Source organism: Vanessa cardui, chromosome 9 (assembly GCF_905220365.1).
Source record: "Vanessa cardui chromosome 9, ilVanCard2.1, whole genome shotgun sequence".
Lineage (NCBI taxonomy): Eukaryota > Metazoa > Arthropoda > Insecta > Lepidoptera > Nymphalidae > Vanessa > Vanessa cardui.
This window is the reverse complement of record NC_061131.1, coordinates 12426149-12442162: the sequence shown is the minus strand read 5'-3', so window position 1 is coordinate 12442162 and position 16014 is coordinate 12426149. Positions and strand designations below refer to the sequence as shown.

The 16014-nt window shown below is 32.1% G+C and overlaps 1 protein-coding gene across 2 annotated transcripts in view; it reads right to left on the bottom strand.

The window, feature by feature from the left end:
• Positions 1 to 16014, bottom strand: part of LOC124532311 (tolloid-like protein 1) — a 90767-nt gene that overhangs the window by 59867 nt on the left and 14886 nt on the right. The gene's annotated exons all lie outside the window — the stretch shown is intronic.

Here is a 16014-nt window from a genome sequence, read left to right as displayed (position 1 = left end):
AAATACACCTATATTTTTAAATCGTTACGATTAATGTCAAGTAATTAATTAAAAAAGTTGCTTTTACTTATATTTTTGAAGTAATAGAAAATAAACAACCGCATCTTATTTATCGATACATTGCCCATCCCTATTGATATCATAGTTCGACACCATCATTTACTGTTGAACGTCCTAACGTTACGTATACAATATCAGTAAATGAGGTGAAGCTTTGCGTGTCCATACACACGGTCGACGTTAAATATATTTACACTAATATAGTCCTTGTATCAAGGGAAGAAGATTCGTTATTCTATGAAAGTCGTTTCAAAGCAGGACTCTTGGGACTGTGTCAACAAAGATCCTTGAAATAGGTGCTTCTATTGGCTACGTTGTAATAATGTTAGGTTTTTTGGCAAGTACAATGAGAATTGGACTTTAATCGAAAATTTATGCTTGGAACTAGGTTAACTAGCGACCGCCCCGGCTTCGCACGAGTGCAATGATGCTAAATATACTACAGAATCTTTTACAACTTTCATAGCTTTTTATCATTGGAGACTACAAGTCCAGCCCTATCTATGTCCTTGCGTTTTAAATCTGTATTATCTTCGTAAATATTAAATTAAATTACATGCTGCAAAGGGCCAAAACTCAAAAGGGTATATTGTATATTGATCTATATTAAGTATAGTATATTTATGACATCTTTAGAAACCTCTAAAATAACCAGTGTTTCTCTACTACATTGTGCTTGTATTATAAATATGAGCTTGAATGAATGATGTAGGATTTCCTGTAGATTTTACTATTTAATAAATAATTTATAAGCATAAGATTTAGTGATTCCTCTCAAATATATGCGTTCTCTCGAACTTCACATAATTGTAAAATGACGATTCAAAATTGCTTGTAAAGATAGAATAAAGTTTATTTTGATTTGATTTGATTTCTTCAAATTCCCAAAATAGAATCGGTCGTATCCAAACTTTTTACTACTATTATTTATAATAAAAAAAATATATATATTAATTTTATTACGTTACTCTATTTTCAACCGATTTCCAAAAGGAGGAGGTTATCAATTCGTCTGTATTTTTTCCAGTTGGTTTGGTTATCTTTTAAGTATGGGGTTACACATCTGCTAAGGATCCCCTGGCGTCATTTTTTTGGCTAATCCGTGGTTAGTCATAGAGGTCTCATGATTTGCTAGCCATTAGATAAATAAAACAGTTGTTATAGTATCCTTTTCTGGTAAATCCATAAATTGTAAAAACAAGTCTGTTTATGCAGCTGTTACTGAATAATATTATCTTGGGTCTTAACCTCAGATCATTGGATTTTTTAATCGCTTCGACAGAAAAAAAACATGCCTTGTGTTGTTTACAATATTTTTTTATGAGGAACTATTTTGTTGGTTTAGAGGTTTAAAGATTTTTTTATTTCATACAGTTATTTCCTGATTTGTAACTTTACCGAAGTAAAGATGAATCGTTACAACATATGATGTCTAAAGACTATTTTTTTAAAAATAACAATACTGATACAATACTGATACTAAATATACAACAGTTTTTTTTTTATTTACGACATCGCATTACAATCTTCTAAATTTATCAGTATTTATTTACTATATTGTCTATGTATTATATACAAAAACTTTCCTCTCGAATCACTGTATCTATTAATAAAAACCGCATCAAAATCCATTGTATAGTTTTAAAGATTTAAGCATAAAAAGGGACAGGTGGACAGAGAACACGACTTTGTTTCATACTATGTAGCGAAGACGTTGTTTGAAATAATTCCAAAGACCAGTCGATATAGACCTTTTAATTTAATATACAATAGTGTTTGCGAATACAGACCTACAGCGCGTATCTCTCTCACTCCTCGGTAGGAGATGGCAATCTGACCGGAAACATTTCAGTTGCAGGACCAGACGCTTTATGTGTTTTCTCAAGCAGGAGGAGTTACTTCCTAAGCACGTGATCGTATATCATTGTCGAGTTCCAAGCCTCCAGCCGGTTTCGATCTCGTGATCTCAGATCTCGTGATAGCGTTATCTGTACTCATAATCTTGTCAATATACCAGCATGGAAGTTGACGTTACGTTGCGGTTTTACCAGGGTTAAGGAGGGGGGTGGAGTAGGTCAACTTGTATGGTTAATTTCATGAAACTTGCATCCTCATTAACAATATTTAGTTTTTTCGTTTCATTTAATTAGTTAGCAATCAATTTTAATGGCAATCAACTGGATGTAATATGAAATGCCGCAGCGCCATCTAGCAGTGAGTCACAATAAAGTGGATATTTATTATAATAATTTTCTTCATGAAAAATGTGTCAACTTTGACGACGATCGGTCAAACGGTGTCGAAATATATGTTTGTTTGAAACACCAATTTTGCGTGGTCGAGTAGTGAGTGTTTTTATTATATTCTGTTGTAGTTTTTACAATTTTTAAATATTGATTACTATATATGTATATTCCATATGATATAAACCGTGTATCTGGTAGGATATCTCGTCGGAAAACATATAAATATTGGTGTGTTATTTATAGAAGATTCAACAAAGATTTACATTTTTGCAACTGCGTATGTTGTGTGTGTTTTAAAAACGGTTTTAGAATCTCTTCGACCCAGAACCAATTTCCATATTGATAACTTTAAAAAATAACAATTTTGATATTAGCTTACTTTGAAAAAATACGTTACTAAGAATTACCACAAATATTCATTATTATTTTATATAAATAAGGTATATAAGCATCAGTTTCTAGTTCTATGTAAGTATATAACGTTGATCCACAGATTATATATGTATTTAAATATCTTCAGGGGTTGTCTGCAAGTGACGGCTAATTATGAGTGACACTGCCCTTTGAACAACATAACTATTTATTACTTTTAAGCTATTATCTACCGCAAATAGCGAAGAAATATGTATACATTTAATTTACAGCTAAATAGATTCTTAAGCTCTTTTAGAATTTGATCGAGAGTATTTCAATAATGAACATCTAAGCTGAGATGGTAAGAACGCGTGCATCTTTACCGATGACTTCGGGTTCAAACACCTCTATATATATGTATATATAAATAAATTATTAAAATACGTATATGCGTTATTTGTGTTTATAATTCATCTCACGCTCGGCAGTGAAGGAAAACATCGTGAGAAAACCTGTATGAGTCTAATTTCATCGAAATTCTGCAATTTCGCATAGTAATAGCGTGGTGAAATTTGTACCAAACCCTCTCCTTAGTGGGATAATTACAGGCTGTTACTAAACTAAGCAAAACTACTTAAACATTGTAATATATATTTTTAGGATTGTTTGTATAAATTATTGAATAGCCGAGATTAGTTATAATTTGTCTTTTAAATACGGCCAGGCCTTTTATTCAAATGAGGTTCAATGATAATGGCTGTAGGACTTCGGAGACCCGTCGGCGTTTGTACCGTCCAACGAGTAAGACAACCAGCGAAATTACTCAAGGCTAATGACAGGATCATAGTATCAGCGCGGTAATGTAGATAATCTCTTGTATTTTATAACCGTCCCGATGTATATGGCGGTTGTGTCGTTTTGCCTTTAGCTGGCTTAATTGTATCATATGCCTTTCGATGGTAAAGTTATCAACATCCATAGACAGTAACTCGGTAAGGATAATTCCAAAAGCGCCAATGTATCATCAACTTTAAGATGTTATGCCCATTGTGCATGTAATGACATCGGCTCACTTTGAACCACAAGATTATATACATCCTAAGTATTGAGCCGAGATAGCCCAGTGGTTAGAATGGGTGCATATTAACCGATGATTGCGGGTTCAAACCCAGGCAAACACCACTGAATTTTCATGTGTTTAATTTGTTTTTATAATTCATCTCGTGCTCAGCGGTGAAGGAAAACATCGAAAGAAAACCTCCTAGTGACTAATTTGTGGAATATGCTCCAAGCTCCTCAAAGGGAGAGGAGGTCTTAGCCCAGCATTGGGAAATTTACAGGCAGATAATGAAGTATAAATGTTTAGTGGTAAAATATTTGTTTACACGCGCGACTATAGCACAGTAAATCTCTTTTCCAGCTATAAAACAAGGTATGTTACCAAAAGGTTATCCTTACAACGTTCCATTTTAAAATTCACCGAAAAACAGAACACTCTTTGTCACCGAACTTTTTCCCACATATCTCTGTGTCAAAGGTTTGTTGCCGTTAAATTACACGTTGATGCAAATACCCCTTGATGTGAAGCGTAGTTGGTAAACCTAAGCACACAAATTCGCTTTGAGGTGCGAATGAGAGTATATAAACTTGTATAATCTTCGTAAATCTTATTTTGCGTTTAGTTCTCGTGGTTTAATGGCCAAGAAGGTTGTATGTGTTGTGTTTTTAATTGAACAGTTATAGTAGTGTTGTGTTTTTTGAATGAATATAGATTACTTAAATAAAATTAGTTTATTGAAATATTCTGAACATATTTTTAATAAAAATCAACAAAAAAAGTTACGTGTGTTCTGTAGAGGATTGGTTTTTGCAATAGTAACTATCTAATTATGTATTATTATATTGAATATTTTCGTATTTATTTGTATTTTAGTTAAGATTATTAAGGTATTACTATCGGTTTGGTTTTTTTTTCATGACATAGGTGGCAAACAAGCAGGAGGCTCACCTGATGGAAAGTGAATACCACCGCCCATGGACATCTGCAACACCAGAAGGCTTGGAGGTGCGTTGCCACCCTTTGTACAATCTATACTTCTATACTTAATATTATAAATGTGAAAGTAAACTCAGTCTGTTTGTGTGTCACTTTTTCACTATCAAACCAATGAACCGAATTTGACGAAATTTGGTACAGAGCAGACTTTTTTTCCTAACACGTGACAACCAGCCCCTCAAAACGCGAAGTCACAGGCGACAAATAGTAAATAATACAGGTAGAAATATATCGATGAAATTCTAATACTTTCTTGCCAAGAGCAAGACGTGCAACACACAGTATTGGTGTATTCTATCCAGTACTGTGTGTTTTGGGCCCCGCATCGTGTAGTATTTATCTAGCTAGGGAAATATTTGTCGCTGGAACGAGTATCGGGCTTATATGACATTTAAATTTGTGTAATATAAAATAGGACGAATCCTAAGAATGTAATAATATCGTAGTTCTTAGTACTAAAGCGTGTTTGAAAATTGCACGCATAATTTTCAAAGAGATTAAACTATGATAATATAAATGTATTAAGATATTTAATAAAAAAATATGAATAGACAAGAAAATTGCAAATACGAGGGTATAAGTATACTTTAACGAAAAATTTGAAAATAATATTTTAAATTTCGTTAAAGATATAAATAAAAGATAGTAAATATTGCTTCTCATTGAGGACGTATAAATTATAACTTTTATTTAAGTGACAATAGTACCATTGCTTTTTCGCTAAATTAAAAAACTTACTTTTTTTGTATTTGAAGCAAAGAATATCGAAAATTATTTTTCAAAGACTTATTTTCTCCGATATACAGAACCCCAAAATGTTTTCAGGGTTCATTAAGTGATTGAAACTTTTAACTTTAATACTTTGAATCTCGAGCGACGCCTACGGCCTTATGTTAAAAATAAAGTAAGCAAATTATGTACTAATTTTCTTTAAATTGTTTGCGAAAATTAAATTTACTGATCCCTTTAAAGCCTTTCTTATGCTTAAATTAACTGTTTTTTTAAAGATCTATTAATAAACAAAAATATTATTTGTTTATTAACAGAAGTTGTTTTTATTTTTTAATAGTATAAATATTCTGACATATTAAATGTAACTTATCAATTCAAATCATTGAGTCTTAGTGTAATCTTGCGAATCTCTTTCTTATTAAGAGCGATCCAGCAGCCATTGCCCAACGGCAGTATTTTTATAGCTTCTTTCTTAACTTTTATATAGAGTACTATAAATTCCTATTTAAAAATAATTATGTGTATTCATATTTCCAAGTAAGCTTGTGCGTGCAATGGGTTCTATAAAAGCCTATGTCATATTTTACTCATTATATATTGGCCTTTTAAAAGTTGAGCTAACTTAACATTTCAAATATTATTTATTAGTAAAGATAAATGTATATGAGATTTTTTTATATTGAATTTAATATTGCTTCACTCAAGAAAAGTAAAATTTACTTTCAGGCGACTGGTTGTTGGTGTTGCATGCATGTTTTTTTGATCGATCGTGTTTAATTAAAATGTAATTACTATCATTGTTGTATGTACATTGTAATGATATGTATGAATAGGATCGCCGGTGGAGGCAACAGTGAACAGCAATGGCTTATGAGGATGAGCTCATCCTATGAATGATGATATGTATAAATGTCAATTTTGAAAATATTTCAAAGGCAATACAGCTCTGCTATTATAAATAACCATAATATATCTTATGAAGAATTAATATAATTTATATGTTAAGCGTCATGGCGCATATACGATAAGACGTGATTCTATAAACGATGGTGAACGTCACTTATTTATATTAACAGCGTGTAGCGTCTGATTTTATTATAGAAACGAGAGGATTTTCAAATTATATTCAGCTGCCTCTCGTTTAAAATCGTAAACGAATACAAAATTGATAAATAAAATTTTACGATTTGCGCAAATTAGGATTATAAAATATAACCATTTTTGACTTAGGATTTAATTATTTTTTTTTTTTAATATTGTTAATGTAGTCAATTCCTAACTCCTACTTAAGTTTGTTTCAGCTTTTTTAATAGTAGAAATTTCCTTTGTTTTATTATTTTATGTTACTGCACTGGCTTGGTAACAATTCAAATCGGAATAGAGCTATACAAATATTAATGCATAACGTTGGAATAAATTACGATTGGGTACCAAAAAGACGAGCCTGCAGAAGTTTATTATTTGATATATTTCGTTATAATATCGAGTACAACAACAACAACAGTCTGTATATTTCCCACTGCTAAGCTAGGGCCTCCTTTCCCTTTGAGGAGAAGGTTTGGAACATATTCCATGACGCTGTTCCAATGCGGGTTGGTGGAATACACATGTGTCAAAATTTCAGTAGTCAGCGGTTAAGATGCACGCGTTCTAACCACTGGGCCATTTCCCTTCGTATACTATCGATTGTATGATATGAATGTAAGTTATAAATGTGAACATTGTCCCAAATCATAGCAGTTTCTAAAATTATTCTATATTTGAAACTACATCAGTCGAAAACGTAATAAACTCAGCAACGTAGCGAATGTAATCACATAGGCCATCACACGCTCATTCCACGAATGACACGCGTAGGGCTCTCACACGTCATCCTTTATTAGTAGTGGGCGCGCTACAGCCTTCAGAGCTTTTTCAAATGTCAGCTGTCTACATACTGGCTGGGAGAAATGTCGACGTGTGAAAAATATTATTTTTATTTGCGTTCGTAGTTCGTCAGTTTTGAATAGAGAACGTATATTGCGATTTTTTATTGGTCGGTTTTGAAATATGCGCATACGTGTTGAAAGCCGATTGGTTGAATTTTTTTAAATCTAATTAGTAGGTTGAAGCTAGTAGAATAAAAGTCATTACTTGGTACCAAAGTAGAGTAATGTTCTTTTTATTATATAATGTAAGTTCATTTTTATTTGATAGTTTTTCAGTATAATATCTTTAACATTACACGTTGCTTTATTGTTTTTGGACGTCCGATTTGGATAATACAGAATGTATGGATTTCGTACTTACTGTTCATTGGCAATAACATTGGTTTCGGATAACTTATAATCAATTACTTTATCCCAGATTTGTAGATAATTATGTAACATTATTAGTGTTATTATGATATCGAAAATCGAATAGAATTGCGTATAATTAAATCTAATTATAATTGTTACAGATAATATATCTATCAGCGTTCAATTTCAATTTATTGGATAAATAACTCATAATACTTATATGTAATCTATAATCACGTGCTAAAAACTCGACCCCGACTGGAAGGTTAGAAAGATAGTTTGACTTGCAAACAAAAATATTCTTTATTCTACAAATCTCTTGTAAGATAAAAAAATATACAATAAATAATGTAAGCGACATGATAAAGACAATATTAGATTCCATAAGAACGTAAAACCAATGTTAGGAATTCCTCAGAATCATCTTAAGTCTTGTGTATACTCGTATGTACTATATATGTCTGTAGTATGGGCGGTTGCTACGTAGCCGTACTAAAACTAAGGAATTATTTGTTTATTTAACACATTAACAACTTAGCCTAAGACTCAAAACATACAAGAATTAAATAATTGAACGTTACTTATTAAAAATCATTATCATAACATATTAGAAAACAAAGTCGCTTACCGCTGTCTCTGCCTATGTATACTTACGTCTTTAAAATTACGCAACGGATTTTGATGCGCTTTTTTTTAATAGGTAGAGTGATTCGAGTGAAAGGTTTTTGTATATAATACATAGGCAATATAGTAAAGATACATTGATAATTGTAGATGTTTCTAATATGATGTCGTAAGTAAACAAATTTTGTAGAATATTCAGTATCAGTATTGCACCCGTGCGAAGCTGGGGCAGTTCGCTAGTAATATATAACAATGTTAAACAACTCAAGTTCGATAAAGATTACCGTCCGTACTTGGTGAACTGTATGACGGTAGTATTATAAATTTGATTTGCAAAATAGTTAATATGTGTAAAGCTACGTTCATACAAATTCATCGTGTCGAACTTCTTTACACCAATGCCTTAATTTTTATATACCATCACCTTAATTATCATTAAAAAGTCTATTATTAGTATTCGATCCCGATTACGTCCAGGTAAATTTTATATAAATATACCCCTCCCACTGCCGTCTATAGTTGATAATTCCAATTTCATAAATCTCTTCATTATAGTTTGCGCTTAATTTGTGTTTATAATTCACCTCGTTCTCGGCGATGAAGGAAAACATCGTGAGGAAACCTAAATATGTCTAATTTCATAGAAATTCTGCCCATATATGTTTTCCACTAACCCGCATCGAAACAGCGTTGGAATATGTTCCAAACCGTCGCCTCATGAGAAGAGGAGGCCTTAGCCCAACTGTGGGAAATTTGCAGAGTGTTATTGTTGTTGCTGTTGTTGTATATATTATAGTAACGTTTTTCAGTGTTCTAGATTCGGTTGTTGATTTTATCCGCCCATTTAATCAGCCCGATTTAATCAGAGATTAAATAAGGTTAATATCAATTTTAAGTTATATTCATTTTTTTATAATTTCAGTTGTCCGCGTAGTTTCTGGTTTGAAATGTAAATTACACTGAAAAGAACGTACAGGAAACGCCGCAGATGTCGCCTTTTATTTTCAGTACATATATTAATTAAAATAATTTTACATGCATGGAAAATAAATGTATTCTAAGTTCAGTTTTATTTTACTATCTTTATAATCTTTATATCGTTTTATTTCATTTAAAAAACAATAGGTTTTTCATAAGGATAGTAGAAGTATATATTACAAGCATTTCTGAATAATTCATTTAATTTTTTGTCACCATTCCAAGTGGTCAAGATTTATACAGAAACTATTTTGAATTAATATTTGTGTACCAGTAGTCGCCAGCGGCTTTGTTCGCGTTGGGTGTTCGTCATGTATTAGGAAAAAGGTCCTATGTCCATTCTTGAAGTTCAAGTTTGCTTGATACCAAATTTCATAAAGTTCGGTTACATTCGGTTATTATATATATATTCTTATATATATATACATATATATTCTTACAACCTCTTCTCAAACAGGACCAAGCCTCTATGTATTGAAATATTCTTGTAACTGATTAAAGTTATGTAGTGATGGTAATTGTATTCATTTATAAATAAATAAAGATCTGAAAAGTATAGGTTAGTCATTCGTGTTTTTTTTTTTTAATTTAATTAATCATAGGGTTTGTTAGAATATATGTATTATAAGAAATGAAAAGACAATTATTACTTATATAGGATTTTCAACCAATATTGTGTCCCTTTCTGGACTTCTAATAAAGGATATGTTAATTAATACGACTGTCCTTCAGACGCACTTCCCACCCGTGTGTTGCGCGATACGCATTTCACTAAGCAAAAAAATGCTAAGCAGTCATCTCGACGTGTGCAAAAGTAGGGTCGGGTAACGCCCGCCATTTTTTAAACGCGCAGTAAACCTGTCCGCAATTTATGTGAAGTGCGCGAACACTTGTGGAATTGAAAAACGGTGTTACGTAAACTTATGTGTTGACGGATTGATAGATTGACAGTTGAAATAGTAATTAAAATATATATATATATATATTAATTCATAGAACAACAACAACAACAGCCTATAAATTCCCACTGCTGGTCTAAAGGCCTCTCCCTTTGAGGAGAAGGTTTGGAACAAACTCCACCACGCTGTTCCAATGCGGGTTGGTGGAATACAAATGTGGCAGAATTTCTATGAAAATTTGTCACATGCAGTTTTCCTCACGATGTTTTCCTTCACCGCTGAGCACGATATGAATAATAAAGAAAAATTAAGCACATGAATCAGCGGTGCTCGCCTGGGCTTGAACCATTGGCTGTCTGTCTCGTTTTCACGCCAAAACTACTGGAACGATTTAAATTAAATTTTACACAAATAGTCTAGAGCTTGAGAAAGGACATAGGCTGCTTCATTGAAAACAAAGAGTCTTTGTTCAACGCGAACAGATACACGGGTAACAGCTAGTTATTTATATAATTTTTTTAAGGAACATATTATCTGTAATTTCAATTTTTTAAGTGTGATAAATAGGGTGCTATATTTATATTAATTTCTTTTATATTATTCTATAATATTACTACACGTTTTACGTCAGATTTATATTTATAACATACTATGACATCAGGCTACACACGGGGGCGGTGCATTATTATATAGTGCATATTTTACACGTGTGTTCTAAGATGCTATATCTTGTGTGGCTATAATTCCACGGACTATTCAAAATATATATATATCTTTATATATATATATCTTTATGACAATCTTTATAACAATATTCCTTTGAACTTTTATTTTTTATCCATAACACAATGTTCTTTGAGAAATATCAACTAATGATATCAACTAAAATACTAAAGACGTTTATGTTTATGCAATGCTGATACTAAATATACTGCAGAATGTCTTTCAATGATCACACATTTGCAGTCATCCCCTACTATTTTGTGCTCGTATTATACACATAAAATTTCCTCTCGAATATATCTTTCTAGTAAAAAAATCGCATCAAAATCCGTTGCGTAATTTTAAAGATCTTAGTATACTTACAGACAGCGGTAAGCGACTTTGTTTTATACAGTAATACTTCCGTGATTGGAATAGGCTATGAAATGTATAAATATTAAAATTGTATTGCACGCAGATCTAGTCTGGTGTACCTACACAGAACTCTATGGCTACAACCCAGTTATTCTGCACTCGTTATAATGGTATAAGATAGCGTGTTTAAGACTCATGTTTTATAATTTCACACTTTACCATGTTTCAGAAAAATAGGTTTATTAATTCAGAAAATACTCTGAGAAGGCGGCAGGTGTTAATGACGATGTGTCCTATCTATTATCTATAAAGCGAAGCCGCTCTACTTTCATTTACACTTTGAATGTCGTAAATATGAATTCGTAAAGGCTTTTATGAAAAAGCATTACACTTGTTTATGGTAATAGACTTTTTAATTTACTACATAGCGTCTGATATTTGGTGGCTTTAATATAAATTAAATATTTCAAATAACAGTATGATAATTATTATACTGAAATAAAGCAGCTATGGCCCAGTAGAATGCGTACTTATTAACCGAAGATTCCTTGATCTTTCCCATTCGGACAACTGAAATTCCATGTGGTTAATTATTTATTGATAAAACTGTATCTTTAATCTTTAGGATATCGCCGATAAGCTCCTAAAAGGCAGAATGTGGTTTGGGCACATCAGAAAAAGACCCCCAGAGTACATAGGAAATTTAGTGACCAATCTTAACTTTACTGGGTCTAGACCCAGAGAGTGACCTGAAACCAAATGGACAGATGTGGTCAGAAAAGATCTTAGTTCCAATGTAATGAAAACGATACGTCAAATAGAGTGAAGGGGAAGCAAAAGACTAGGAAGGCAGACCCTATCATCAGATGGGAAAAATAAATGCACTGGAGAGAGAGTTTATCTCATGCTCGGTAGTAAAAAAAATATCGTGATGTAAATCTGTAAGATTCTGGAAATTTGTCCTGTATATGTATTTCACCACCAACTCGCATTGAGACAAAAGCTGTAAGTCTTTTTCCGTGAAGAAAAGAAATGGTTTTTTACTGTACCGTGCTTTATGGTAATGCTAAGTATGCTATAGTAATGCTAAGTATGCTAAGTATGGGCGATAATCTGCTTTACCGATCGAGAATGACATATTGCATCGCAATGATTTGATGTTTAAATTCAAAAGGTACTAAGAGTTTAAGACTTGATACAGAAATTAATTAGAAAACTGACAAAGGTCAGAGTAAGCTCTGACTGTACCATTGACATAATTTTTTTAGGACAGCAGACGTTATTGGTAAAGAATTAGTGATGTTGAATATTCACTGATGTTTCACTCAAAAGGGTTTAAAAATAATTTAAAAGCAAACACATTAAAAGATAAAATAATTAAACGATTAGATAAAGAAGTAATTACGAAATATTATAGACGGCGTGTCTCTTTAAATAATTTTCCTTATGGAGTTTTCTCGAGGTTCCATCTCGAAAGATTTTATTATAAAATGTTTATGGAAATCTCGTCGTGCAAATGACAAACATGGAGGGTACGAGAAATATAAATTATTGTTAGACGCCCTGAGAAATGGGCCACCTGATGATAAGTGTTAACCACTGTAGACATTGTCACTGTTGGAAATGTCATTCATTCCTTAGATCACCAATACGCCAACATTTTGGGAACCAATAAAAATGAAAATATATATTTATCTGCTAGTACCATACTAAATGTGTATTTTACTTTTAAAACATAGTCGTTTTTATTAGTCGTAGTGGACGGATGAATGTGCCCATAACACAGGATTTTCCTAGTGTGGGGTCATTAATCTACTATCTTGTTAAATGTTTTTTATGTTCTGTGTGTGTCATTTATCTTTTGTACTACTGGTATTGGTAAATAATAATAATTATTATTATTATTAATATGTTATGTTCCTTTAGTGACAGTGGTATACTTAAAATTCGAATCCAAAAATACTACGTATAGATGTTCGATGATAGAGTATATGATGAGTATCATGCTCAGCCTATCGTAAACTATCGTCACTACATAGTATAAAACAAATTCGGTTTATCTGTCCCTATATCCCTATGTATGCTTAAATCTTTAAAACTACGCAACGGGTTTTGATGCGTTTTGTTTTAATAGATAGATTGGTTCAAGAGGAAGGTTTTTGTATTCATGGCCATGGGTTTAAAAAGTAGTTCTTCCTTTTGGTTTAAGCTTGCTTCGTATCCATTAAATAAGGTCGGTCCACTGGTTTGGCCGTGTAACAGCGCCAGTCCGATAGACAGTTGGGGTAACTTTCTTTGTATAATATTCGTATGGATAAATTATAGAATAGCTGAGATAACCCAGTGGCTAAACACGTGATCTATAATAGACGATTCAAATATATGTACATGTTCCATAGTTTAATATAAAATTAAGCCATACGCTTACATAAATTGTTATCATAATAATTAAATTGTAACGAGAGTGCTAATGTATTATTATACATAATTTTGTCTATAGTCCTAGACTATAATGGTAAAGTAAACGTTTCAACAAAAAAGTTTGTGTCGGACTTGCGAATTGAAGATTTCTTAGTACCACAAAATACTGAAATATTTACCGGTTTTCGGTTTTTTCCCACCACATATTGTTTCTTGCCAAATAATTTCCATTAATCTTTAGGTTTTGAGAGGGACTATGACATAAAAGGCAATATTTTTTAATTGCAAATTTGTTAATTCCAACTTTATACTTCCACGCGTTCCTGAGAAATGGGGTATATAGGTATTAGTATATAGGCAGACACACAGACGGTTAACGAAGTTATCTTTTAAGGGTTCCTTTTTTTCCTTTAGAGGTACGGAACCCTAAAAATAAGTCAGCTTCTATATATACAAATAATGCTCTAAAAGCCGAGGTCTGTCTGAAGACTAACAAACTTCAAACAGATTTGATATGAATAATCGTTCCCCTTGACTACGCACACTATTCGATGTCGCCTAAATCGAAATCAATATATACTAAGAATTTTTTTGTAATCATTTGATATGTCATTATAAAGACTGTACATTATTTAAATGCGCTAATAAGGCATTGATTGCAAAGGGAATATAATTGCAAAGACGAATTAAATTGTATTTTTTTCATAAATGTACATAACCTGCATGTAACAAATTTCACAGAAATTCTGCCACATGTGTATTCCACCAACCCGCATTGGAACAGCGTGGAATATGTTCCAAACCTCAAAAAGAGAGGAGGCCTTTAGCCCAGCAGTGGGAGTTTACAGGCTGTTGTTGTTTGTTTTTTGTTATTATGAAGCGCACTTGAACTCCGAAGGACACAGGCTACTCTTTACGATAAACACGTGACAACCAACCTCTAAAACGTAAGCGAATCCGACAACAATTAGTTATTAGTATTGATCAAGCAATTAAAAGAAGATTTCATTGAGGTAATAAAAAAAAATTCGCAAACCTTTTCACACTCGTCTCTCTGGTATGAAAGCGCGCATTGTCTAGTTTTACGGGCGGCCTGATGGAGGATAGAGCTATTGACTTTAAAGGCTTATAGAGCGCCGGTTTCAATTTACTGACGAACGTTTGCCGGTGATAAAATTCGAACCTTCATAATGTCAATCATTGTTGACCAGTTCGCACTTTGTTCGTCTAAAATTATAATTGGTACGATATTGTTATCAATTTTAATACTTTCTGTTCATTTTACTTTTTATTATTAGAACATTTTTAACAAATATAATGCTTATTATTAATGGACAAGGGATACATCCGTACACAAGATTATATTGGTTATACAAAATAGGGGATAGGATATGTAATTAAAAAAAAATATTTTGTTCGTTGTTGTTGTTGTATCTCAATGAAATGATATTAAAAAAATAAAACCCAATATATGTTATAAGACTATAGTGAAATACTTTTAATTATAGATCAATCATTTCGGTTTTGGGAGTAGGTTATATATTCCGTTGCAAGATTTTTCCTCAGTCATGTTAAATGGATAATTTAAGCTTTCAAAAATAAACTAAAGTAGCCTAAATGAAACGATTTACTATTAAAATTTAATTTATTATTGAGATTTATCTAACAAAAAAACAAGATCTGTTGATATAAATATTCGACCCTTCATGAAGTTTCGTCAAAAGTTAAATATAGTGTTTCAAGTTTTTTCGGAAATTCCAGAATTCTCCTAAAATCGCATTATATTAAAAGCGTCAAATGTTTTAACCAGGCACCAGTAAAATGATAATTGTATATCACTTACACAGGTTATTGAAAGTTATTCTACTAGTTAGTAGGCTTTTTCCTTGCAAGAAGGTTTTATATTGGTAATCAGGAGCATTGAAGGAAAAAATCGGAGAATGCGTATACTTATGCATCCCGTTCAATACTTTTCTGCAGACTTTTGATGTTAAGAGGGTTTTAATGCCACATGTGTTCATCTTACGAGTGACTTAAGCGAGAAGCTAACTTCTTTTATACCTTTTTAACGTCTTCTAGACCTTTAAGATATGATGAAAACGGTATCGTCTTTATTTTTCACAAAAAGTTTTGAGTAAAATATTTCCGCTTTATGTTATAGGCTCAAATATAAAAAGACATGGCACATTCAGTTTTTTCCAGAATAAATAAAAAATAGTTTTTTTATAAGAAGTGTTGACTTATTTTCAATATAAAAATATGGTGTAAAAAGTTTAGTTACTTTTACT